This window comes from Panthera onca, chromosome A1 (genome assembly GCF_046562875.1).
Source record: "Panthera onca isolate mPanOnc1 chromosome A1, mPanOnc1 haplotype 2, whole genome shotgun sequence".
Taxonomy (NCBI): Eukaryota; Metazoa; Chordata; class Mammalia; order Carnivora; family Felidae; genus Panthera; species Panthera onca.
In genome coordinates, this window is record NC_138339.1 from 105,766,854 (window position 1) to 105,793,191 (window position 26,338).

The 26,338-nt window shown below is 40.8% G+C and overlaps 1 protein-coding gene across 6 annotated transcripts in view; it reads right to left on the bottom strand.

Moving 5' to 3' along the window:
• Window positions 1-26,338, bottom strand: part of MAST4 (microtubule associated serine/threonine kinase family member 4) — a 564,301-nt gene that overhangs the window by 514,977 nt on the left and 22,986 nt on the right. The window lies entirely within an intron of this gene.

Sequence of the window (26,338 nt, forward strand, 5' to 3'; positions counted from 1 at the left end):
CAAACTCGAAAACTATTTAAATGTGTTTCTCATATTATACCGTATTTTTGTAGCTAAGGAAATGCATACAAAGAAAACAAGACCAGAAAGAGCTAAGAATGTGGTACTAAGATTAGTATTCCATCATTCATCAGGACACATATCTATGCAATACTGATTTTATAAATGACACCATACAGGGTGATATGGTACAATGAACACGTCCTTCATGCCGTTTGCATCCGAGCATCACTTAGACCTCATTGTTTTTTGGGAAAAGATTCCAAGCTGAAGAACCAGTCGCAGTGTATGCTGGCATCCTGGCCTTGAAACAAAAAATTTAATCTCACCAATCCCTTACTTCTGTATCTTCAAAGTGGGAATTTTACAGGGTGCCAGATACAACAATATCGTTGTTGTAAGCAAGCCACTAAAATAGCCACCAACAATCACCACCTCCTCCTATTCATCCCCTTGTGTAATTTATCCCCTTAAACGTGGGCTGGACCTACTGACTGGCTCCTAATGAAGACAACGTGGCAAACATCATGGTTATTACTTCCAAGATCATGTGATAAAAAGACTGTGACTTTCATCCCCAATGGAGAAGTCCCATGTAGCAAGGAACGGAAAGAGGTCTCTGGCCCAAACCCAGTGAGGAAGTGAGGCCCTCAGTCCAACAACCACCAGGTACTGAATCGTGCCACCAAGTCCGTGAATAAGCTACAAAGTGGCTCCCCTTCCAGTTTAGGATTCTGGTGAGATCACAGGCCTGGCTGACACTTCAGTTGTAATCTTATGAAAATCCTGGCACCTAGCTAAGCCACACTCCAATTCCTGATTACCAGAAAGTGTAAGATAATAAGTGCTCAAATTTTAAGTTGCTAATGTGGGGATAATTGGTTGTACACCAAGAGACAACACAGTGATGTAAATGCACATCAAATATATTATTTAAGGTTTAAAAAAATTCTAAGGGCGCCTGGGTGCCTCAGTTGGTTACGCGTCTGACTTTGACTCAGGTCATGATCTCATGGCTCGTGAATTTGAGCCCCCCTGTCAGGCTCTGTGCTGACAGCTCAGAGCCAGAAGCCTGCTTCAGATTCTGTGTCTCCTTCTATCTCTGCCCCTCCCCCACTTGTGCACGTGCATGCGCCCTCTCTCTCAAAAATAAATATTTAAAAAAATTTTTTTTAATTCTAACTGGCACAATAGTAAAGAGGGCTTTTTTTTAAACTCCTTCTAAGAAGTTCCTTGTTTTACACAAAAGTAATCTATTTTTATCCAATGATCTAATATTTATCTAATAAATTTCAGTGATCTGAAATTTATGTAATTAACTCATCAGTGGAAAATCACGATTCATATCCCAAATTAGTCAATCAACCATCAGAAAAAAAAAGAAAAGAAAAGAAAAACTTTAGCAAATATATTACAAAGGTGTAAGTACTACTTGGGACACACAGGGCCAAAATATAAAGGGAGATTAAGAGTGAACATTAATATCAGACAAAAGTCTTTAGAGAAAACTAAGCATAGAAGAAGATTCTGAATGATAAAGAAGCAATCTACAAGGAAATACCAAACCTCACAACATACAGAAAAAACTAAGATTTCATTTTATAATCCCAAATTTTTCCTGAGTTACAGCTCTTAGACTGTATGGCACTTAAAATTATGTTAAGCAAATCTGCTAACAGAATTTATATCCCAGGTTCTCCCATAAGAAGCACGCTTTAAACTTTTCAAAGAGAGGGTTAACACAGATATCATCGCCACATGTAACATGGCCAGGAGGTAATGTGTGTGGTGGACTGAGTCACAGGCACCAACTCTTTGCCCCCTACGTCCCACCCCTGTCCCGTGTGACTGTGCACATCCTCTCTCCAGACACAGTGTGCTGCCCCTTCCACTGACTTTGAGCTCTGCCCTAAGACTTGCTTTGACCAACAGAATGTGTAGAGAAGTGACAAGGTGCCAGTTCTGATCTTTCTGGCACATCAGGTATTCGTGTTAACCTCGGGGAAACTTAAATTTTCGCAGGCGGAGCCTGTTTGGGATTCTGTCTCTTCCTCTTTGCCCCTCCCCCACTCGGGTGTTTGCACGCTCACACTCTCTGTCACACAAATTTATAGGTCAGTTGTTAAACCCTCTAATAAAAATTAAGTTATATCAACTTAAAAATAAATTATGTTAAAAACCAAAGTACTGAACCTCCTAACTTCCTAATTACTTTATTACTATTACACGTGTTTTTGAGGTTGTCTGCTGTACCCGTATGATGAGAAATAGCATATAATGGTGTGCTATTTGGGCAGCTCTTCCTGGTGACGTCATACTGGGTGCTTGAAATTAGCCATGACGGGAGTATATACACCACAGAAATGGGCAAATGCTACCAATCAGGGCTTATCTTCTCTTCCAGAGAGAAGGTTAGTATTCTCTCACCCTTAGAAATGCTTCCTGGCCCATTTCAGCCTGGGACCCCAAAACGAACACTTATGCAGCATACCCAAGCCTAACTCACGGCTCGAGGCAGGGCCACCAGTATCCCCCAGCCTAGACCAGCCAATCCACAGTCACCCAAGAGAACCCAAGTCCAAGCACAAACCCTGACTGAATAAGCTGATTTATAAGAGTTACTTATCCCGCATCATTGTGGCAATGAGTGACTAAAACACATGGTAAACTAGAGTTCGTTCAATTCGACTATCAGACAAGGAAAGGCTGGCATGTAAAAACAAAACAAAAACACTAACTTGGGACAGGCCCTGAAAGTGACATGGTGATGGGCAAGCAGTGAGCAACGGAGAAAAATGACACGCTCCAACAGCACAGGGAACCAGGAGCACTAAGGACTTCAGGAAGCATAAGGAGGACAGCCTGAGAAGCACATTGAGCAGGAATTTATTTAGCCCTCCCAGGTGCTGAGGATTTAGCACTGAAAATGAGAGAAGCACGTGATGCCCTCAAGACTAGTGGGAGGAACAGGGGAGCTCGCAGGCCATTACAGTCTAGGGAAGGGACAAGGGCACAGCGAAGAGGCACCCAGGCCAGTCCACGGGATCCAAGAAGGCTTCCCAGTGGACGTGACCTCTGAGCTGAGATGACTCCAACAGTTCAATGAGAAGAAACTAACTGCTAAGTAATGAGGAAAGCTGCAAGAATGGACAAAGAAAGATTATGCAGGAAAAGTGAGCAGGACTGGCCAGGCGTCTGGATCAAAATGCAGCAGAGCTGGCCCTGAAACACCAACTGGGTGAGGGGACAGCCCACTGCTGCTCCCCCTACACCCAGTGAGGGTACAGATCTTATTCTATACAACCCCATGGATAAGCACAGCCTCTGCTCCAACCTGTGCTCAGACCTTGATACTGCAACTGTCCCCACCTCTTCTTTGATGCTTTATCCATGTACCTGCCAGACAACCCTGAACACGTCCCAGAAACAAAACTCAGCAGCTCGAGGTCAGTCAGCATTTCCCAAGAGCAGCTATGCCCAAGTACCGTCTATATAACTGGTATGGCATCCAAGTGAATTAACACAGTATTGCAGCCAGGACTTCCAGGAAACACTGCATCACAAAAGCAAAGAACACCCTGTACTCCCAGCCGGAGAGAACATGCATACGTGGAGAACACCACATTCTTTATATATTTTTTGAAACCCAAGTATAAACCCTATTACAATTTGGAAGGTATGATGAAATTACCCAGCCAGAAAAGCAATTTTAACTGGAAAAATGAAATATAAAGGTATTCTAAAACTTAATCTTTTAATTTCGGCTGTCCCGATTCATACAACTCTTACTGTAAGATTTTTGCTTTAGAATTAATTCTACATGTATGACTATCCTGCAAATAAGGTAAAAAGCAACTTCATTTTAGCCATGTTGGTAAATCAACTACACTACAGTCATCCCACTAGGTGACAATTTGAATACTGAAACACAGAAGGAAAATAAAATATTTGACAAGGCTTTCATTTAAAAATATCTCAGGACACACTTCCATCAAGCACCAATCTCTTCTTCTGAGATTGTTAGCCTGCAATGAAATATTAAAATTAACATGACCATTTTCTTCAGAGACTTGTATAAAAACTCCATAGGAATGCCACAGACAGGATATAATCATTTCATTTTTTAAAAGAAAAGTAAGTTAAATCACTAAGCTGTTACTTTCTCCTCCTGTTTAAATATACACCTAAGGCATTCCTGGTATAAAAACCAAAATATAAACTGTAGAGGAGACATAACACAGGCACCCTGTTTTATTTTCTTGCTTCTGCTGGACTTTACTCTCGGGTATCCTGTATATTTGATTCTTTTTTCACCAAATATTTTCTCCGCTTAGCTGAATCTCTGCCATGTCAACTTCAACTTTCCCAGATCTTCTTGTTCTAATCATAGCACAGCAAACTGTAGTAAAAATAACCAAGGAAAGCTTCCTTAAAATGCCATGGACTTATAACAAAAAGCAGCGTCAGGATTAAGATTTCCAGAAATATTATGGCCAAAGTCACCACATTGCCACCAACTCTGAAACAGCATGTAAATACTAAGTGTAATTCTCTCTCTCTCTCTCTCTCTCTCTCTCACACACACACAGACACACACACACACACACACACACACACACACACACACACACATTACATTAACCACTAAAAGGCAGACATTTCCCTCAAAGTGCAGAACATCAATATGCAAATGTCTTACCAGGTGTAATTAAGGTGAAGGTTATTAGACTTAGCTCGAATTCCTACCTTGACCTGTATTATTTCTAAAGTTCAACTCAAAAACTCAGCCTTTTCCCTTCATGTTTAAGATAGCAAAGGCAGAGGCATGAAAAATGAATGGTCTAGTAAATTCTCAAAAAGCAATTATAGCCCACCAGTGGCAACAGACACAGAAGTTAGCCATGTGGGAGCATCTAATGGGCCTCTGCTTCCTGTGCTACAGTAAGGGAGCCTGAAACCCATCATCCCTAAGCCATATGAATTTTGCCTGGTTACACAGACACTAAGTACTCAAACTATATACCATTTAGGCCAGTTAGATTATTTAAACGATTTCAACTTTCATTCCTTATTTTAAAAATGCAGATAATTCTATGGAATTTCTCTTTCATGAATGGTTGATCTATGCAAAACATGTATGGTAACTTTCAAACTTCAGTATACATAAAAGTGAAAAAAATAGATATTAAACTTTTTTTAAAAATCCAAAGAAACAAAAGCTAAGTCATTTGGTAAAAATGTTTTATTAGCCATTTTGAAATTGTTTAGGTACTGAACTCAAGGACACAGGGAAGCTGTTCAGGAATGGGGACAGAGGGTGAATCAGAGGTCTGAATAACCAGTTTTTGAGAGGGCTCTTCCAACTCACCATTTCTTTAAAGATTTTACAATTTGTGGGGCACCTGCATGGCTCAGTTGGTTAACCATCCAACTCTTGACTTAAGCTCAGGTCATCATCGCATGGTTCATGAGTTCAAGCCCTGCACTGGGCTCTGCGATGACAGCACGGAACCTGTTTGGGATTCCGTCTCCCTCTCTACCCCTCCCCCGCTTGCTCTCTCTGAAAAATAAAAATAGACTTGAAAAAAAAAAAGATTTTACAATTTGTTATAAAAATACAAAATATTTAAATGATGTCCCAAAAAGTGATCCTGGAAACAAACTATTAAAAAACATCCAAGTGTTTTCGAAGAGAATGGGGGACACAAGTTAGGAACAGGCAGCTTACTTGGCCAGGGATGCAGTATAGGAAGATCATTTACAAATGTGTTGAGGAAGCACTGACATTCATAATCCCAAATCTGAGTCTCACGATGGCAGTTTAAGTATACTTGGAAAAAAATCAGTCAATGTTATATTACATTTGTAAATAGAGGGCAAACATCCAAGTTTCAAATTACTAAGAATGACTCAGACACACAGCTAGACTGGACACCTTATTTAAAGGTTCTATTAAACATCATTTGAATTTTCAATCACATTGGTAATGCTAAGCTTTCAAATGTTAGAGGCTTTAGGCCTAGACCTGACACATAACTGGGACGTCCATCTCGAGTCTGACATTTGCTTCTGTCAGCTTGGGCAGCTGCTTGGGGCTACAGCATCCTAGAGTTATGGGGCCTGTTCTTACAGCTGTGATAAATGGTTTCATAAAGTGCTCACGGCACCAATGATGTCATCCAGTGAAGCTCAGGAATAAGCAAACCATGAATTGGAGTTAAAAGGGAAATAAAGGGGGAGAATGACTAATACTTGATGTTCAAACAGATGAACAAAAAAATTAACATTATCTCTATGAAAATAGATAATGAACATTGTATTCTCTAAAGTAGTATAACACTAGCTTTTTAGAACAAGTCCCCCGGATTTATGCTTTATCACCATGTTTTTTGTTATTTCTACATAAGCAAAAATGACAAGTAATGATACAATGTCACATTTTTAATTTTTTTTTAATGTTTATTTTTTTTTTGAAGGAGACAGAGACAGAGTGTGAGTGGGGGAGGGGCAGAGAGAGAGGCACAGAATCCGAAGCAGGCCCCAGGCTCTGAGCTGTCAGCACAGAGCCCCACGCAGGGCTCGAACACACAAACCGCGACATCATGACCCGAGCCAAAGTTGGATGCTCGACTGACAGAGCCACCCAGGCGACCCTACAGTGTCACATTTCTTTTTAAAAAAAAATTTTTTTTTAATGTTTATTTATTTTTGAGACAGAGACAGAGCATGAACAGGGGAGGGTCAGAGAGAGAGGGATACACAGAATCTGAAACAGGCTCCAGGCTCTGAGCTGTCAGCACAGAGCCCAACACGGGGCCTGAACTCACGGACCGCGAGATCATGACCTGAGCCGAAGTCGGATGCTCAACCGACTGAGCCACCCAGGCGCCCCCAGTGTCACATTTCTAAAGGTAACAACTGAACCTAATTTCTGGCACTGAGAGACCCTCACAGACTCTGCCCTGAAGGAAACAAAGGATTAAAATCAGAGTCTAGGGGCACCTGGGTAGCTCAGAGCCTGCTTCAGATTCTGTCTCCCTCTCCCTCCCTCCCTCTCTCTCCCCTCACCCCCACTTGTGCTCTCTTTCTCTCCCTCAAAAATAAATTAATATTAAAAAAAAATCAGAGCCCATAACTGAGAGTTTAAAAGTATGTTCAGTCACAATTCAATTTCTGATGTCTGCCTATAACTAGTGGCATCTCGATAAATCCTGGGCTCCAAAAACCGTCAAAATGATTTATCACTGAACACTTTAAAAAGTATATCCTTTATCAATGATTAATGACCGAAAAGATCATTTATCCAGATATCTGATTGAATGGCAGAAAGAAGGGTTTTTAAGATTTATCCACTGCATGTTGTAGAGAGAATGAATATCAAACAATGGCGAGGGTGGGGGAGGAGGTGCAGGAAGATGTACAAAAAAAGGTACATTGTTTCAATGATTAGCAAATGCCTTTTAATTTCCATGCCATCAATCCCAATTCCAGAACATTTTAACCTGGAGTAAAACCAAAGCATTAGCAATATAGGACAAAAACACAATTATGTTAAGCCTTACAAGGATAAAGAAAATTTTTCTCTGCAAAATATTTTAAAACCCAAGTTGGAGAAAATTTCAAATCTGGGAAGAAGGTCCTACCAGAGGAGGAGGAGGAGGGGGGAGGAAAGGTGGAATGGACTAGAATTTGAAGAACAAAATAAAGGTCATCAATATTTGAAAAGTGAAAAATTCAAAGCAGAATTGCAAAGGTTGCCAGGGAATTCCAAGCACTTTCAAATGGCTTATTAGTACAAAATACCATAACTTTAGACCTAATTTGCTTTTCCTTTTTTAAACAATAAAGGGGCCCCTAAGCAAGTATTACAAGAGCACTTTCAAGACTCTTAACTAGGGGCACCTACATACCTCAGTCGGTTAAGCAATCGAGTCTTGATTTTGGCTCAGGCCATGATCTCATGGTTCATGAGTTCAAGCCCTGCATCAGGTTCCACACTATGAAAATGTGGAGCCTGCATGGGATTCTCTTTCTCTCTTCTCTCCCTCTCTCTTCTCTCTCTCAGCTCCTCCCATGCGACTCTCTCTCAAAATAAATAAACATAAAAAAAACTTTTTTTTTTTTTTTTAAAAGACACTTAACTACTTGGGACAAAAAACTGCATGCAAGTCTCTCTTTACATGCAGACATTTACTAAGTTAGTGAAAGCATCAAACAGCTTGTCTAACCATGTTCCACTGGCTGGGATAGTGAACACGTATTTGAAAAGCATCGAACTGAAATAAATACCCTGTAACTCCCAACAGTCCACCACTCCTAGCTCAGTGTTCATCATATTAAACTAACATTGGCCTAGTCATGGTCTTTGCTCTTCATTCTGCGAAACTAGTGTAACTTTTTTCCCTTCCACTTGACGGTCTAAAAGAACTAAATTTAGGAAGCCACATTTTACATAATGATCTATAAAGTCAATGTGTCTGTAGAAACAATGAACAAGGAGTAACAGAAATGTAGATCCTAATCCAGATTTTTCTGATGACTCAGAAAAATGATTTCAACTATGGCTTCTCATCTCTCTGGGCCTTAGTTTCATCATCTGTAACATCAAAGAGCTGGGTTTATAGTGATTCTAACCTTTCCTAGTCACATTTGTAATGAAATACCCAGAAGCTTTTCTTGCCAAAAAAAACCAAATTAGACCCATGCTTAACAACTCACGTGTGAGTATGGGGAGGTGGGTCACCACCCACCTCCCTGAAACCCACTCATCAATCCCCACCTATAATCCCCGTTCTGGAGGATTTCTAAGGTCCCACCTGGTTCCCATCCTCTGATACAGTCATCCATGTACTACCCTTTGATAAATCACCTCCCAAAATGAAGAGTGTGGCCATGCCAGCCTACTGCTAAGAGGTTAGAACCTGGCTAGAACATGGTCAAGTACATTTCAGAGAACTAGGGAATGTCCTATACAGGACATCTTACTCCATTTCAATTAAAAAGTAATCAATTACTTCAAATGTAGCTTTCTAAAACAAAGAATACTAACTCATTAGAACCGTGCCTTCTTGCACAGCTCCAGACCTATATTGGATTCTGGATACTTTGGATTCTACCAGCTATAGGCTTGACCATCCCTACCTACAGCCCTTGAAAGTCAACCCTATCCAATAAGATGTCCCCATTCTGGAACAGGAATAAAGCCACAAAGTTACCTCCGTCAGAGAGACACAATCCATAAACTGAACTGAACCATGAGATTTCTCTCTCAATAATGTAAGTTAATAAACAAAGAGACTAGACTAAGAAGGTAGGAATATGTGAACAGAGACCACCCACAGAAAATGCTTTGACACAACAAATATTTTTAAATAACCATTTCCATCCTTTCCTCTACCTACATGCAAACTGGCAATAAATAGTCAATAATCTCCTAAATATTGTTCAAATATAAGCCTCAGCGAAATTAGAGTCTGATCAATAGATCCTTATTACATAAAGCTGTTTGCAACTACTCCAACAATTTAAGAGCTATTGGTATTGTTCATACATTTATCTAACAGAATCTTAATATTTCCTTTCAAATCTGAAAAAAGGAAAAAGTCACACTGAAGTTTTCCCCGACAGTTTATTAACTACACTCTAAGTACTAAAAATCAAAGTGCAGGGGTACCTAGGTGGCTCAGTTGGTTAAGCGTCTGACTTCAGCTCAGGTCATGATCTGGTGTGTGGGTTTGAGCCCCATGTCGGGCTCTGTGCTGACAGCGTGAAGCCTGGAGCCTGCTCTGGGTTCTGTATCTCCCTCTCTCTCTGGCCCTCCCTTGCTTACGCTCTGCCTCTCTCAAAAAATAAACAAACATTAAAATTTTTAAAAAATCAAAGTGCATACATAGCTTAAAAAAAGTCTTCTTAATGAACACTTTTGTTTACATAAAGGGCTCTAGAATACAGAACACAGTAACTCATGGAAAATAGTGAGTATTACAAATCTTGGTAGAAATTCATTTTCTACTTCTGAAAGCTATTGGGGTCTCTTGAATATGATAAAAATCAAGCCATGTTCTTCTTTCTTTTCCATTAAATCCCTTAGAAACATCAGCGACAATTTAGGAATGTAAATGGATTTTCCACTTGCATTTATACTTAATGATGACTTAAACAGAAGGAATACAATTTAATTTTTTTTGAGGTAGATTGAGCCCAGAGGAATAGGTTTAGAAAAAAAACAAAGAAAGAAAGAAAACTTATTTTGACTAGCAAAACAAAAAGTATGTCAAAAGGGAAAATCTGTTTAAAAGAACGAAACACAACCATCAAAAAGACCCAGTTATCATCGAAGAAAAATTTCAAAACACGGCAGCCTGATGGCCTGATGCCCGGTCTGAGGGTAATGGATTATGGGGTACCCGTCCTCTGCACAACAGAACATTTAACACAGAGGAACACTTCTCACTAAAGTCCACAAATATCTAGTTGGTTTCATTTCACTTTTTAGATTCTCACTCCTTTTGACTCCTTTTATGATCTTCAACTTTACGTGTGACTGTAACTAATGTTCAGAAACAAACTTTGTAAACAGGAGATGTGCGTATCATAACACACAATCTCACATAGGGCAGATCAATAGTTCCAACAGATACTAGCTCAATAATAAGATAAGTTCTGCAAAGACTTCCTAAGTCAGCACTCCTAGGAGTCCAAATGGTACCTTCTTCCAAGAAAATATGCTTCCCCTGACATTTTAGGAGTAGCAAACAAAAACTTACCACGTAGCTTTTTTTCTAAGTGTTCTCATATTTAATTTTCTAATACCAGATATGTGACCAAAGCAAAACCCATTTTTCTCCCAGAACACAAATCACTACAGAAACCTATGTCAACTGTGTGTTTGTCTGTGTGCATAATAATATACATATTTTTTAAAATCATTCAGTCCACTAAAAGAGAAATAAAATGGTACTCATTCAGAAATCCTCATTTACATAATGGTTTACGTACAAATCTATAGGTTCAGTTTTAAACTAAGGACATGGTGTTTCCTCTTTCCAGCTTCCTACCTACATGAGTAATAACAACATAGAAACCACAGAACACGGTACTTCAAGTATTGGTGATGCCATGTCCATCCTAAACTCCTTGGAGTAGTGGGGAGTAGACACTGTAAGAGACAGTGCAATGCAATTCAAAGCATTTAAGTGCTCTGCCACTGATTTTATCTGAATACTCTCAGAATTGACTATTCTCAGAATGTAGAACTATGCATAATAACACCAAAATCATATCTAGTAATTCTTGATAGATAATAGTCATTTTTTAAAGAAATGGAAAATTCCAAATCTAGACAAAAATACAAAAGACAGTGATCCAGCTGCCATTATCAATTCATGGTCATTCAAGTTTCCTCTGTCCCTGATGACTTCCCACCTTCCCAGGCTCCATTTCATTACATCCATGAAAATTTCTGTATCTCTCTCTAAAAGGTATTTTTTTCAACCTAACCACAATGTCATCATATCTAAAAAAATGAACAGCAACTGTTTAATAACTTTCTAGTGGATGCTCAATTTCCCCAGTTTTCATAAAAAGTTTAGTTCGTATGAAAAAGATGCAAATAACATCGATACACTGCAAATGATTGATACGTTTTTAAATATTTCTTCAATTTTTAGTTCACTACTCCATGTTATAATTCATTGCAATTTATTGAAGAAACAGTATCATTCATCCTGTATACAGTTTCCCATGGTTTAGATTTTGCTCACTGCACTCCTGTGGTGTCATTTAACAGGTCCCTCTCTCCCCTGTACTTCTTATAAAACGGCAGATCCAGAGCCGAAAAGAATCAAGTTTTTATTTTCTTTTTCCTTTGTGCTAGAATACCTCCTAGGTGGTGTCATCAACTTCCATCAAGAAGTACATAACGTCTGACTGCCTCTGTGACGTTAGTAGCTATTTATAATTACTGAATCCTTTAATTTATTAGTGTATGCAAAATGGTCACATTCTGTATCTGGCAATTCTTCTGCATTCAAAGGCTAAAATATTTTTACAAAGTAAAATATCAATCATTCGGGTATCCTGAGGTACAATTCAATTTGTAAAGGCAGGATACATAATTACTTTTTCTATCTTTAAGGGTTTTGTTGTTTATTGCGTTAAGAACACATGAGTTTTTACCCTTTTAACTTTTTAGATGCATAATACGTTATTAACTACAGGCACAATCATTTTTAAATTTTAACGTAGGTTTGCATTTATGTAAAACATTTAGCTCATTCCCAAGTCAAAGCTACAAAACAAGATGTATGTTTCTTCTACCTTCCCTTGCCTCACACCCCAAACTTTTTTTTTTCCTCCCAGTTTTAACATGAGCTGCCTCTCAGTAGGAGTCCCCATGGACCATTCCCTCCTTGAAACACTACCCTCCCCTGGCTCCTAAGACATCATCTTCTCCAGGTTTTCCTTATCTCTCTGCTCCCTCTTCCTTTCTCTCAAACATGTACCTCCTGGAGGTCCTTGGATTCAAACCAGGACCACTTGTCACCTCTATGCCTTCTATCTAGCAAAGTATCTTTTTCTTTTATTTTTTTTTTATTTTTATTTTTTTGAGAGAAAGAGACAATGAGCAAGGGAAAGGGGAAGAGGGAGAGAGAGGATCTTAAGCTGGCTCCCCACTCAATACAGAGCCCAATGCAGGGCTTGATCCCAAGACCTTGGTCATGATCTGAGCCAAAATCAAGAGTCAGAAGCTCATAGGACAGGGACACCCAGGTGCCCCATAACATATCTATTCTTATGCCATTCAGCACTATTTATATGCTAGTGACTACAAATTTCTATCTCCAGTCAGAAATTTTCCCCCTGAGCTCTAGACTCAAGTACCCAATTATCTATGAATTTTGGTTCTTGAATTTTTTTTTTTTTTTTGAGAGAGAAACACAGAGACAGAGACAGAGAGAGAAAATCCCAAGCAGGCTCCTCCATGTCAGCACAGATCCTGAAGCAGGGCTCAAAGTCATGAACCATGAGATCATGACCCAAGCTGAAATCAAGAGTTGGACACTCAACCGAATGAGCCACCCTGGGGTCCCCGTGCTTGGATTTCTAACGAGTGCCCTAAATATGTACAAAGCAGAACCTTAAAGAACTACTGCTTCCCCCAAAAGTGTTCCTCTTCACCGTCTCCGTAAATGACACCCAATGGCTCCAAGCGAAAACCAGTTATCATCCTTGATTTTTGCCTCTGCCTCACACACGCTACTCAGTCTTGTTAGTCTAAGTCCTCTTTTTCTACTCTGAGTCCCGTCTTCTGCATCTCCTGTGTTACTCCCCTCCACTTAGGCACCTCAATGGCCTCCTCACCGACCTCCTAGCTTCATGCCCCCATCCACACAATTCATCACCCAGAATCCACAGTGGTCCTTTTCAAGACCAATTTGAACACATGACCCTCAAGTGTGAAATGCACCAGGGCCTTCTTCCATAATTTAATGATCCTCTCAAGGTCCAAAAGGTCCTCTGTGATCAGCCCTGCCTCCTCTCCAACTCTCTTCCATTGAATTCTCCTCCTCCCTGCCCACCCCCCCCTCAAGGCTAAACCACAATGACCTTCTGCCCACCCTCAAATGTGCCAATGTCTTCCCTCTACCTTATAATCTCAGCTCATGTGGTTCTCAGTGCCTACAAACTCTTCACCAAACTTGTCTCCCATTCTTTACATGGCTGGCTCTTCCTCATCCCTTCAGGTCTCTGCTTAAATGTCACCTCCTCCCACCCTACCAACTTCTCTTTGATATAGGCCTTGTGCCTTGCTTCCTGCTCCCTGCACTGGCTAGTATAATGCACTGTATGCAGGACACTACTCACTGGGCATGAGCAGATTGAATCCCAGCCTCACAGAGTATCTCTTATCTCTTTCTACCTCGCTTGGCAACTTTGATTTTTTTTATTTTCTCTAACCAAAAATACAGACCATTCAGCCCAACTCTTGATCTTATTTCACTGTATCATGTGGCTGACAAATACTCCTTATAATGAAAGCTACACTAAGCATCCCATTCAGAAAAGGGTCTTTTAGGATGTAGACCCCCAAGCTACCCCAATATAGAATTCAGGGAGCCATGAACTGGGATGATAAAACTCCACCTTTTTTTTCTCCTCCCCCTCTCCCCCCGCAATCAACCTCTGAAATTTAGCTTTTCTACTATCAAGTTGGACTACAAACTATAATATGAGTTTCAATGCCTGGGATTTGGTCACCAATAGAAATATTCAGATTTCATTATAATTTGGTATCTTGAACTCTTGAAATCTCATTTACTCTCCTCAGTACCTTGAAATTAGAATTATTAAACACACTGCTAGAACTTGTCAATGCTTTAATAAAGCAAATCTTTTCTTATATGATACTTTTTTACTATTTTGACATCTGTATCTAAATATAATTGGTTTACTTTGTAATTCTTTTGTTTTATGCATTTCAAGTTTTGCAATGGTCCACATCCTAGTGATATAATGAAAGGGTAAGAGGTAGAAGAGATCCACCCTGGTAGGGAAAAGCATTCATTCTCTGACTTGCTCAGAAATGGCAGCACATGGTGACAATAAAAAGGAGACAGAACTTTTTGTCAGCTTTAGTAATTTTTTTGTTGTTGTTAATTCTCTTCAGGTCATACATTCCCATTTTCCTAAGTGAATCGCAGCCACCACCCCTTCCTTGGAACCCCACTCATCTCTCCAGACTGCCAGTGGAGCTCATGAACACACAGAAGGTTAAAGAATCCCTGAGTAGGAGGTTCCATACAGTTTAACAGTAAGGACAACATGAAAATTCATAAAACTAATTAGGGAGCTAATTTCAAGTCTTTTGGGGGGGAAGGGGCTGTTAATGTTTGTTTGTTTGTTTATTTAGAGGTGGGGAGGGGCAGAGAGAGAGAGAAGAAGAGAGGATCCGAAGCGGGCTCTGTGCTGACAGCAGTAAGGCCAGTAAGGGTGAGACCATGACCTGAGCTGACGTTGGACGCTTAACCGACTGAGCCGCCCAGGTGCCCCTTCAAGTCTTTGATGTAGAAACAAATATCCCTAAAAATTTGACGAAAACAGAAGAAAAGGTGTAGATATGTAATAAACTTTTAAAATAAGAAAAATATTTTCAAAATATATTAAAATTGTTAATATATCCCATTAATGTATTAATGCCACTAAAATTGACAGGAAACGATCCTTGTTGTAATCATATATGCAATTCCTACAAACCAGTAAGAAAAAGACCCAATTAAAATGTCAACAGACATAAATAATCAAGTTAGAGAAAAAAACTAATCATCTGCCCACACACACAACTTTCAACCTCACTAGTATTAAAAAATTTCAAATTCAAACAATGGGATAATACTTTCATCTATGAAGTTAACAAATTCTAAACAAAGATAATACCATTACAAAAAAGAAAAATATGAGAAAAATACTCAAACATTATATTGCTTTTCTCAAGGTCAATATGGCATACATATCCGACATCTCCAAAATGTATCTACTCTTTATGTCAGCAATGCAACTTCTTGGAATTTGTCCTGAGAGGAAGATCATACATGTGAGCCACGATTTATGTCACAGTATGATCACAGCATGGTGTGCAATCATAATTTTTTTAATAAGTGAAAACAATCCACGTATCCAAAAAGAAATTCATTATAATATATTCATACAATGGGACATCACTTAAAACAGAAGTAGAGTATTTCTAACATGAAAAAGCTTAAAATTTATTAGGTAGAAAAACCACTAATTTGTAAGTCTACTCTGAGACACGTCTTGTTTTGTTTTTCAAGTATATACCTGTACACAAAATCTAGAAGGCCATCAGGATTTCCAGAGCACTACCACCTCTAGGTGGGAATTCTAACAACAATCTTGGGGGCGTCCCCCCAGACACACTTTCAGCTACCTCCACATCAAGGCAGCACAGCCTTCTGCTTAGTATTTTCCTGACCCTACGTGTCTTAATAAAAATACAACACAGAAAATCAGTACCCCAGCTGTCATCAGTAATTACAATCTCAATACTCAATACTCTTACCACTAAATACTTCTCAAAAGCTGGGTGAGAAGAAACAAGGTTCAGGGATCCTAACCTCAAGGATATAAAACACAACTTTTCTCTGCTGGTCTGCATCTAGATTAGGCCAGATCAACAGAGAAGCAGTTTTGGCTCATAACCTAGCATCCAAAGAGCCACCGCTCGTACATCAAATGTACCATTCCAGGCCCTCACGGACTTGCTTTTCCTGAATTAGCTTTGGTGGAATATTCCATCAGCCTGTACTGGGCACTGTTATAATAACCATGCCTGTGAGATTCACCTGTGTCCATTCCAAATGAGAGCAAGAGGGGTCACCTGGGAAGAATTCCTGCCTGGGCTTAGCATCCCAAGTCCACAGGGCTTGGTCTGACTTAAGGTCTGTATTTATCTTACAGCAGTGATTTTTAACCTTATGTCTGAGGTATGGTCCTATATGCCCTTGAACACTTGATGAAAGCCTTGACTCCTTTCACCATAGGCACACATTGTTCTTTGGTTACTTCAGGGAGTTTACAGACATCTCCCCAGACTCCGGGTTAAGAACCCCCATCTTATGGACCAAGTTCCCTTTTCACAAGGTCTGGTTTCACATGGGCTTCAACCAGTTTAATTTCCCATCTAACACCCATCCTCAACCAGTAGACAGTTCGTTTGGTATACACTTGCAATACTGCACACCTGGTTCCAGTTCACATCCCTTTACTGATTTCTTACATTGTTTTGCTGAAGCACATATTCTAGAAAAGTGGTTTGGTTCCCCCCGCAGGCTTGGGGGGCAGGGAGGGGAGCAAAGGTAGGAAGAGGAATATAAACAACAAAACATCATACTAATTTCACAACTTAGTGTGACAGTCATTGATGTGACTGTACTTAGCATGATAGTCATTAATGTGATTGTACTTAGCGCGATCGTCATTAACGCGATTGACCATACATTTCCAGTTTTCTCCTCTTCCAGGCACTTATTAACAGCACTCCACTTCCTGGTTGTAGGCCAACTAACAAGTTCTAGAAAAGGAGATATGAGCAGAAGTGGCATGTATCATTTTGCAGATCAGCACATTTAACTGCCCATGGAAACCGCCTGAGCTCTGTTCCTCTTGGAAACCATTACAAGCAAGCCTGGAAACAGAGGCTACTCAGGCTGTCCCCATGGCCCTGGGAAGACCAGGTGGTGCTTCTACCTATAGCATAATCCAGCCTAAAAGGACTGATGTGTAAGAGTAAGAACCTACAGACCTCTCACCCATGAACCTAGACCCCAAGATGTTCTAAGACAACACTGGGCTGGCAGCGATTGCATCCTGGTGGCACGCTGGGATTTTCAGCACGTCCCGCGATATGTGGACCACTGCTGGGGCAGGGCCACTGACAGGGAGCACTTAAGAGCACCGTCTAGGATAGGGAAGCAGACAGGCTCAGGCTGGGTTTCAGAAGCATGGACTTGGTTGGGCTAGCCGGATAACAGGTCAGAGTCTAGGTCCATTGCTCAGGCCATCCCCTGGGCCCGGCCCGGATGCACTCTCACCTACGGGGAGGGGGTACAAGAGAGGGACAAACAGCTTCCATCAAATATTGTTCATCTGTTAATCACTGCTGAGAAGAATACAATGAATGTGCTTCCAGTCGCTGAGTGCTTCCTAGGACTATTTTGTCCCTGGTTATGTAGATCCTAAAAAGCACTTTAAGGCAGTTCACAACGCACATACATTTTTCTCCAAGAAAAAAAAAAAATCAGTTCAGGGGAAAAGAGATAAGGATTTTTTTTTTATTTAAAAATAATGAGGCCAAGACTGAGTTTAATTTTCAAAAACTCGAAACACAACACCCTAGGATTTGAGGTTCTACGCACTATAGATAGCAAGGCCACAAATTAGGCTTTTTTACAATGTTCCTAGGCAACACGAGGAAGCAACAGATCAGTTACATGAAAAGCAACGTTCATAAAAAACAAACAAACTGGTGACTCTAAAGCAACACAACTCTCAGGACCCAGACCAGGGAGAAATTGCTCCCTTGTGTCCTCATAATGAGGCCACTGTGCAACACAATCCTTACTGTCAGTAAGAGTTTCAAGGGACTTTTCTCAAGAGTGTGTCTGGGTATAAGCTGACAGCTTCCAACCAAAGGACTATTAAAAACAACGAATTCCAAGGGTCTAAAGTAGGTTTTCAGAAACTCAGTCTGGTGAGCTAAAGAGATTCAGCAACAAATTTTAGACTACAAGAATCAGAGATTCATATATTAATAAATTTTAATAAAGTAGATACCCTGGTTGGTGGGGGGGGGGGGGGAGGGTGGACATAACCTAGCCTCCAATTCCATGAACTATATTTGAAATTTTTTTTAATTATTATTTAGATTATTAAAATTTTAACATTTTCACCATCAAAATCCACTAGGATGTCCGAGGGCTCTTTGGAAACATCTAACTCAGACCAATATACAATTGGTCATATAGTAAATTGGAGCAAATGATGTGCAAATAAGGCATGAGGATAACAAATGAGTTTTAATTACAAAAACTAGACTGACCACATATTCTTTAAAAATTCTCTGTAACTATTATGCTCCTGATCTAGCATTACATCAATGAATGGCTGTTAATTCCTAATTGTATTCTCCATTAAGTACCTGGTACCTCAATTACCTTCAAACACAAAAATGTGATGTGTTAAAGATGGAGGTGCTGGTACAGAGGATCCTGTCCCTAAACAGAAAGCATTCTCACCTTTCTGCAAAAGTCAGAAACAGCTGCTAGGAGGCAGGGGGGGTGGGGGGGGAGGGGGGGCGCCTGGGTAACTCAGTGGGTTGAGGGTCCGACTTCGGCTCAGGTCACGATCTCAGAGTTCATGAGTCCAGGCCTGTGTTCACAGAGTTCATGAGTCGGGCTCTGTGCTCACAGGTGAGAACCTGGAGCCTGCTTCGGATTCTGTGCCTCCCCCTCTCTCTGACCCTCCCCCATTCATGCTCTGTCTCTCTCTGTCTCAAAAATAAATAAACATTAAAAAAAAATTAAAAAAAAAAAAAAAACAGCTGCTATGGAAATAGCCACTATGGAAATGGCAGGGCCATATTTCCCTCAAAAAAAAAAAAAAAAAATTAACTGGAGAGTTTTTCCCATACAAGGGAAAATGGAAATCCAGAGCTCCAGAATCAGGCTTCTCAAAGGAAGGTACCTGAACCCCAATGGTGTGTGCTAGGTGATATGCACAGGGAAGCCTCAGTGAACATGGGACATCAAAGACATCCAGTGTAGACTAGTACACAGTCCTTTAAAAGTTTTTTCAAATATTATATGTATGATAGAAAGCAAAATATATGTGGCCCTGGAGGTCAAAACAGACCTTGTCAAACAAAATTCTGGAGCTTTCAAGTATATTGCCAAACCCCAGGAATTAGCATGCATGATCACTAATTCAGGAAATCTAAAGAGAAAGCAAGGAAATTTAGTATCAATTATTGGTTAAGGGAACGAATTCAAATTCACTTACAACAGAAATTTAAAATATACGTAAAACACACATATATGTAAAATAGACTTCATTGTATACTTACCGACACGTTGGGAAGTGGACAACCACTGTCATCCCCCAGTAATACTACCATCATTTGTACTAATGATATCAATGGCATCATTGGGATTGGTGTTTTTAAAAAATGCCTCCAACATCTGTCACTCCAGCAGAGCTACTTTATACTTAGTTTCCTAATACAGATTTAAAAAAAAATACAGGAAAAACCGTTCAGGCCAATGTAACAAAGCACTACAAAAATAGTGGCTTAAACAACAGAAATGTATTCTCTCACAGTTCTGGCAGCTCTAAGTCTGAGATCAAAGCCGTGGCAGAGCCACGTTCCCTCTGGAAGCACCAGGGAAGGATCTGTTCTAGGACCCTCCTAGTCTTTGTCACTAGTCTGGCTCCTTATTGCCAACCATCACCAAATGGCTTTATATCTGAAGTTACGCTTTAGAGCACATGATGAGGGTGGGGATTTGCTACATGTGAAGCTTGGAGAACAATACCTATCATGAAAAAGTCATTAAATAAATCTTCATATTCATTCTCCTAACTTGGGTCTCCCACACTCACTAAGACTTCATCCTGAAACACAGGATTCAGATTTATAGATACAAGTATATATAAAACATGGCAACTCCAAATTCCAGAATGTTTTTCATTCCAAGGCCCCACTACAATGCTTTACATACTCCTTACCCCCACCCCAACACCATGTAGAAATTAACCAAACTCATCTTTCTAGATGCAACTCCCTGCAATTCCCAGATTTTATTCTTTTTTTTTTTTTATGTTTATTTTTGAGACAGAGAGAGACAGAGCATGAACGGGGGAGGATCAGAGAGAGGGGGAGACACAGAATCCTAAGCAGGCTCCAGGCTCTGAGCTGTCAGCACAGATCCCGACGTGGGGCTCAAACTCACGGACCGTGAGATCATGACCTGAGCTGAAGCCGGACGCTTAACCAACTGAGCCACCCAGGCAACCCCCAGATTTTATTCTTTAGAAAGGTCCTTAGGTCCTTACTGACCGTCTATTTACTCTTATTTGATCTGCAAATCTAATTTGATCCCTTGACTTCCAAGTCTATGGCAGATTAAAAGCAACAAATTAAAGCGAGGGAGGGCGGGGTGGAGAAAGCTACAGAAATACAGAACAAAGCAGAGCAGTCTGAGAGTACTAAGTAAGAGGATGACAGCCCTACACACCTTCTCTTGCTCCCGAATGCAACACCTTTAAGGTCCAGCAAGGCTATTCTGTCTGTAATGCTGGCTCTGAGTCAGCAGCCTTAGCAATCTAAAAGGAAGCAGAGATTTAGAGAGATTACTTGCTGGAAACAGTTTTTTTCCCCCTTTAAGTTCTGATGCTCTCTACAGAGGTAAACTGAGCTGAATGAAGAAACAGAGATCCTGGAATAATCAACAGCCCCAATAGTCCAAATTTGTATGTATATTGTGCTAAAAACCCGTTGATGAGGTCTTCAGGTATAATCTCAAAGAGCCTTCACAGAAATGATTTAATATACAAATAACTCCATATTTAGTTTGAATTTCAATATATGCTAAGTGTTTACAAATTTGTTTTATCATCTTTACTCAACTCCCCCTACAACTTTGTTGGTAGTGCTCATGTTGTATCAAAGTCTCTTTTTCAAGACGGAACAGCGATAAAGGTCAATCTATGTCCTACCCAAACCGCGCCAAAATAAGAAAATTCAAATTACTACTGTTTCTCACTTAATGTGTAGAGCTGTTATCTTTTTCCTATGTACATTCATGGAAACAGGATGCAGGATGTAGAAAAAAAAAATAATCACTTTAAGGGTCCATCAACTCCGTATAACCAGTTATGGTTCGATATCACTACATTCTGAGCAGCGGTTCTCAAAACCGGCTGTGCTTGAGAATCATCTGGGGACTTAAGCGGTACCCAGGATCCACCCCAGAGGAAAGGATTTAACTGCTATGGGGTGGGGCTGGGGAATTCTTTTACTCAAAACTCAAATGATGGCCAGAGAGAATAGCTACCATCCTCAAACTGTCCTTTCTCATCAATAAACATCACACTGTGGGGCACCTGGGTGGCTCAGTCATTTCAATGTCTGACTCTTGGTTTTGCTTCAGGTCATGATCTCCCAGTTAGTGGGTTCAAGCCCCACATCGGGCTCCACACTAACAGTGCATAACCTGGTTGGAATTCTCTCTCTCTCTCTCTCTCTCTCTCTCTCTCTCTCTCTCTCTCTGCCCCTCCCATACTCATACATGTGCACGCAATGTCTCTCTCTCAAACTAAACATTTTTTTTAAAAGATCATACCTAGCAGGTTAAAAATTGATGTTCAATTCTCCACCCCATTCTGAAAAAGCTTACCATTCTATCCATGATACTTGAGGCAATAATTCAAGTGTTAGTAAATAAAAATATATTCCTATTTAGGGGCACATGGGTGGCTCGGTTGGTTGAACATCTGACTCTTGATTTTGGCTCAGAACATGGTCTCACAGTTCATGGGAATGAGCCCTGCATCAGGCTCCATGCTAACAGAATGGAGCCTGCTTGGGATTCTCTCCTCTCTCTCTCTCTCTCTCTCTCTCTCTCTCTGTCCCTCCCCCACTCACTTGCACCCAGTCTCTCTCAAAATAAATAACCTTTAAAATATATTCAAATGTAACCATCAGGAGGCAGGGACAAGGGAGCAGACCATTCTCAGTGGCCTGACAATATCTACTAGTGTTACAGGGAATATCGAGTTATACCCAAAGCAACCAATGATAGACCGGCAGAGAGCAGGTGCTGCATATGCTGTAAAACACACTGAAGCGTTATCGGAAATTCTTTCGCTGAGATAAATGGGGATATGAATGGGCCCAGGTGGAAACGGTTCATAATGTTAAATATGAAATGTTTTAAGTAATTTGCTACAACTTGAAGGAAGGTAGACAGCTAGGATTGGAAAGAAAAAAGGCTTACAAAGAGGCCGATCCACAGGTGGGTATGTATCTGAGCTCTGCCAGGCTCACCACAGGGCTGAACACACAGCTATCAGATGAAGGACCTTGCTGGACGTGTGTTTCTTCACACTTTCACCTTTGAGTCTGTACCAAAACCATCAGTGTCAAAACTAGAATTTCGACCAGCCTTCTGAAGGAATCTGAGGGAAGGGAGAGCTTTTGTTTATATGCCAAGGACGTTTTTATCTAAAGGGATTCCGGTAAGAAGCACAGACCTCTCTTGCGTCACCCCCTGCCCTCCGCCGCCACCACCCCCATGTTGGCGGTTATCCATGCAAACATACAATGCCCCAGTAGGCTTCTTAATGTCTAAAAGAAATCTTCAGCTTGTATTCCATTGTCAAAACACACAGAGACAACTGAAACTAACAACACTGAATATCACTAGGCAGGTTTTCTCTACCAATGACAGCATTGTCTGGGCCCCTAATGTAATCGTGTTTTTCCCATTTTCCCTCAATGTTAGATGCAATTCTAGTTAACTGGAACATATATTGTATGCACATTGTTAAAGATTTTGTGCACTCATCATTCAAGGCTTCCTATGTTACGGGAAAATTTTTCAGAGCTCAATACCAAGGAAGGCTCCACTTTCTTAGCCTAGGCTGCTATAATGCTACGAAATCCAGAATCAAGTTTTGGCCCTCTTCCAGCTGTTGTATAGACCTGCTGTCATACGTTCTTGTATAGTAAACCACTCCGTGACTTTTAGGGTTTTTCCCTTTTCCCTTTAATTTGCCCTTTGCTCCAATTTCCTGATCTATTAACTCATCCCTCTAAGCACATGGAAAAACTCCCCTAAGAGCAATAGGAAGAAATCCAACCTGACCATGTTATGATCTAACTGTACATAATCAACATGTGATTTTAATTAAACAGATGCACAACAAGTGCCCCACCTTTGGTCTAGTGACAAGAATCGCATTTCATAGCTCTGTGGTCTACATTAAAAAAAAAAAAAATGCACAGATGGCACCGTGTCCAAGGGAAGCTGAAGGTTATTTAATAAATCTGTCCAACTTACCAGAAAATCTGCAAGAGCATGGTATGAATCACTGACACTGTAGTGACTACAGGACCCCCAAGTCACATGGCTCAATGGGGAAAGACCAACGTTTTGTAAAAGAAGCTTTAAATCTTCCTAATCAGCTTTTTAAGTCACTAACCTCTGCATTTCACTCTAGAAAGTTGTTTTTCTTTACCTAATACTAAAATCACGATGATACAGGATTAGAAGAAAAAATGGCAATCACTAATATGGGTCACAGCTGCCCAAAGTGTACATGCTTAGTTTAATTACTTGCAGCCATCCATCTAAAAAGCTGATGAATATACCACTCTATCCACCCTACTCTAATGCAGGTTATCAGTGATTTCCATGCCGGTGCAGACACTCTGTCTCACCTTCCCCAATCTTTCAGCATCACTGGATGTGGCTGAAGACTTCCTCCTCCTCAAGACACTATCTTGTCTTGGTTTCCAGGACAACACTGGTTTTCTTCCTCAATCTCGTCTTTGGCAATTCATTTTCATCTCCTTTACTACTTAATTCATCTTCTTAACCGATAAGCTCCAAAAGTACCCCAGGATTTGGTTCTCTTCTACCTATGCTAACTCCCTGAGGAATCCTACTGGTTCCAATACCTTATGGATCATGAATGACTTCCCAAATGTATTTTCCTACCTGATATCTTTCCTCACCTCCAGAAGCAATTATCTGACGACCTTCTTGACATCGGCACTTATATGTCTACTAGAAATCTCAACCCCACCCCTTGAAAGGACCTAATACCTTCTATAATATACAGCAGAGCATTTTAAATATTGATGGCATAATTCCCTAATAAGATGAAGGCCAAAGCATCTGCCTTATTAGGAACAAGAACCACCACTTACAGTCTTCAAATCATTATTGCCCTTTAACTGTTATAAATTTGGCAATGCACTCATGAAACAATCCGCAGATGTTTCAGCAGACAATTTACAGAACATTCTAAGCAGGCATGACTGTCCTCAATTGCTTCTTGGCACCGAATTTTACATGTTATTTATACGCACACTAACAGTGGAGCAGGAGGGTGTTGCACTCTGTCCAAGCAGCACAGTGAGAACCATCAATATTATGTGGAATCCATGACTCTTTTACAAAATCCACAAAGATAATAGACACCAAACATCAGTCCACATACCTCCCTGTATATGAGGGCTTGCATCATGATCCACTGGATATCACCATTTCTTCTACCAACTTTATGAATCAAAAAAAGTTCAAAGAATTTGTATGTGGAATCTTCACCTGCCCCTTAGAAACCGAGGACTCTCAGGAGCCCACAGTAACATCAAGCACAAATTCAACAAACAGGAGGCTGTGAGCAAACCCTAGCATGGACAGCCACATAATGCATCCTTATTAAATGGACAGTGGTGGCTCCCAGGGTACACGCAAACATAAGTGTGCTTAGCCCTGAATCTCAGGCTATGTACTACATCGGGCCAGGGACTCTGTGCAGCTAGAATGCAGGCTGTACAGGCTGGCTGTCCAGCTGGTTGCCCTTCTGCCATCTTTCCCACTCGGTAAATGATACCCCACCCTTCCAGTTTACCTGGCCAAAAACCGTGGGGTCTTCAACTCCTCCAGTTCTCGTATGCCTTTTCCAGTCTATGAGCAAATGCTGTTGGTCTATGGGTCAATGCACTTCCAAGACCTGCCTGCTTCTCACCACCTGCAGCACCAGGAGCCTAGTCCAAGCACCACCTTCTCCCACCTGGATTACCTTGATAACCTTCTTAACTGGTCTGCCAGTTTTCCACTCAAGCTCCCCAACAGTCTACTGCCCACCCTGAAGCCAGTGATCCTGCTAAAATTAAAATGCGTAACTCACTCCTCTACTCAAAACGCTCCAATAACTACCCAAGTGACAAATACAAAAAAATGTTTTTAATTGTAAAGGCCCGATGAGGTATCACACTGTGGCCCTGTCCCTCAGCCCCCACCTTTGCATCTGATCTCATCTCATCTCCCATTCTATCATTCACTCACTCACTCAGCTACAAACACCCTGGCCTTCTCACCATCCCTTTAATTCTCCAAGTATGTTGCTACCTCAGGGCCTTTATACCGGCTGTTCCGTCTGTATGGATCATCCTCCGCACATACACACACATGATACAGAGATAGACATGACTGATACACAGTCATGATACACACATGCCTGAGCACACCATCTTATTCTTAAGTAACCTTCTCAGCCAGGCCTTCCCTGACCACCCCTCAAAAGCGCCAATACTCCTTGCCCCCACCCAATACCCCAGATTCCCTTTCATGTTCTTTCTCAAGGCATCTTACATTCTAACAAGGGTCTGCAAGTTAGGGACTGCGGACCAAATCTAGCCCACCACCTCATTCTGTAAATAGCATTTTGCTAGAACACAGCCATACCCATACACATAACCTATGGCAGCTTTCACACGACAAAGCCAGAGTCAAGTAGTTGTGACAGAAGCCACCTGGCCCACAAAACCTAGAATATTTACTATCTGGAGCCTTACAGATCAAGTTTGCAGATGTCCCCTCTAACACCTGTTTAATGTTTTGTTGGTCTCCCTTCTATGCAAGAGGTCATGGACTTTTACTTATTTATTACTGTATTCCCAGTACCACTACCAGGGCCTAGGGCATAGTAAGGGCTCAATAACAACTTCTGGAGCAGATGGAGGAAGGAATTA